This window comes from Otolemur garnettii, unplaced genomic scaffold (genome assembly GCF_000181295.1).
Source record: "Otolemur garnettii isolate 467f Iridium unplaced genomic scaffold, OtoGar3 scaffold00113, whole genome shotgun sequence".
Taxonomy (NCBI): domain Eukaryota; kingdom Metazoa; phylum Chordata; class Mammalia; order Primates; family Galagidae; genus Otolemur; species Otolemur garnettii.
The window spans coordinates 1,943,321-1,945,501 of record NW_003852508.1 but is presented as its reverse complement, the minus strand read 5'-3'; the positions used below and the strand labels follow the sequence as shown (position 1 = coordinate 1,945,501).

At 36.6% G+C, this 2,181-nt stretch overlaps 1 protein-coding gene and 1 non-coding gene across 2 annotated transcripts in view; one reads left to right on the top strand and one right to left on the bottom strand.

Moving 5' to 3' along the window:
• PDE7A (phosphodiesterase 7A) overlaps positions 1 to 2,181 on the top strand; it is a 61,872-nt gene that overhangs the window by 32,746 nt on the left and 26,945 nt on the right. The window lies entirely within an intron of this gene.
• On the bottom strand, positions 622 to 765 carry LOC111727592. Its single transcript, XR_002775107.1, has one exon. It is a non-coding gene; the product is annotated as a U4 spliceosomal RNA (small nuclear RNA).

The following is a 2,181-nucleotide window of genomic DNA, read 5'->3' as shown; positions in this document are numbered from 1 at the left end:
AGTAAATGGAGTAGTGATACGAACATACTTTCATAGAACTGTAAAGTCCCTTTCACATACAGAGGTGGTGGTGGCATTGCATCAATTAGATCTTATCTCCTTCCCAGTCTGTGTCTTCCAGGTCTACTCTTTTTTAGTAATAAAATCGGAATATATACTTATATTCCTGTGCATTAGCTTTTTCCCTTTTGTGTTTCTTGTATGTATGCCTTCATCTGATGTGAGGACAATTTCAACAGTGATATACATGGAATTTGTATAATAAACAGTAAATAGCAATACCTTAAATAACAATAATTTTTATTACTATAAAAATACAATTTTTAAAAACCTTATAAATAATAGTGGAAATACAGGCATTATTAATAGGCTTGTATTTTTTAATCCAGCTCTCACTCTATATTGGCTGTATGACCCTGGGGAAAGTACTTACTTTTCTGTATGTTCCTATTCTCCTGTGTAAAGGGTGGGGCTGTCTTTTGAGGTTGTTGATAACCAAATGAGATAACTTCTTACAAGGCACTTGGAACATTGCTTTGATGTTTTAAAGTGTAGAATTTAATCTACCCTCATTTCCTCAAGCAGACTGATTTTTGTTTAAACATAATCACTTGATACTAATAGTTTTTACTATTTTGATTCTAGTCCTTTATATAAAGTAAGTTATATTGATAAGAATCAGAAACTACCCAATTGTTTCAATTAGCAGTAATTGCGCCTCGGATAAACCTCATTGGCTACGATATACTTCCACTGCACAAAGGTACCCAGTTGTTTCAGATTCTGTGTTTTACATTGACTAGAATGAAAAATGGGAGAAGCAAATTAAGTAGCCGTATGCATTGCATTATTTTACTTACGGATTGAGAGTATGGGAACCTCAAAGCTCACCAGGTATTTTAAGAACGGTATGCATTTGTTCAGTATACTTTACAATTGTCTGTTATATTCCTGACACTGTCGTTAGGCTTTGGAATCCAGAGGTGAAGAAAAGTAGTTTATGCCTGTGTTAAAGGTCATCATTTGTCGAAGGAGAGAGATAAATAAGGAATTACCATCTGAGAACTACTCCCACTGATGAATGCACAGGGAGCTTTGGGAACCCAGAGGAGGTGGGTTCTCCTTCAAGAAGAGGGGAGCGTGCATTCAGATGAGTTTCCCAGGAAAGGTGATACCCGAGTCTAGTTTGGGGAAGTCAGAACTTGGGTCATGAAGGCGTGGCATATCTTCCAGGCCGCTGAGATGGAGTTCATATTAAGATTGAAGGAGCCGTTGAATGCTTTATTCAGAGCAACACGAGAAGATTTAGAATTTAGGATAATCACCTTGAAGCATACCGTCGAGCAATGAGATCGGCATCAATTTTGTCATCTACATTCTACCATTTATTTAGTACCTGCTGTGTATCTGGCTTGTGTATTGTTATTGCATTTAATCCTGCATCCTTTGAATTAGATTTATTGCCATTATTTTATAGGTGAGGAAACACAGGGTAGAGGTTGATGGGGAGGGAGTGACTGCACAGGAGCGCATATGTTTGGTTCCCTGCCGTTCCACCTGGTGATTCTGGATTAATGAAAGTTATAAAGAGAGATGATTTGTTGATCCTTAGTTCTAATTTTCATGTATCATATTATAAACATTTTGCTGAGTTTACTTTGAGTTTAGAATTTAAAGATAGCATATGTTCCTTATAAGATGGCCTTAACTCAAGTATGCTATCATCTGGTGCTCAATCAGAAAAAGTTTGCTTCATTCTAACACTAGAGGGGGAAGAAGTGGTTGTGTCAGACTCACTGAAAGAATATTCCAGTCTCCAGGGTGGAACCACATCTTTTCCAGAGTTTTTTGCCTTACAGAATTTTTATCCTTATCCTTTAGAACTCTTAGGATATAAACTACTTTGCTTCTCATCCCTTCTCCTTTTCCTCTACATGAAATTATCATAAGGAAATATTATATTTGAAACGATACTTCACTGGGGGTGAAATAGTTATATAATTGTTAAACTTTCATATGACATTTTAGTCTGGATGATTAAAAAAATAAAATTTTTAAAATGTGTGCCGGCCACATACACTGAGGGTGGCAGGTTCAAACCCGGCCCAGGCCAGCTAAACAACTGCAATAACAACAATAAAAACAAACATAAAAAAGCCAAGTATCGTGGCGGGTGCCTAT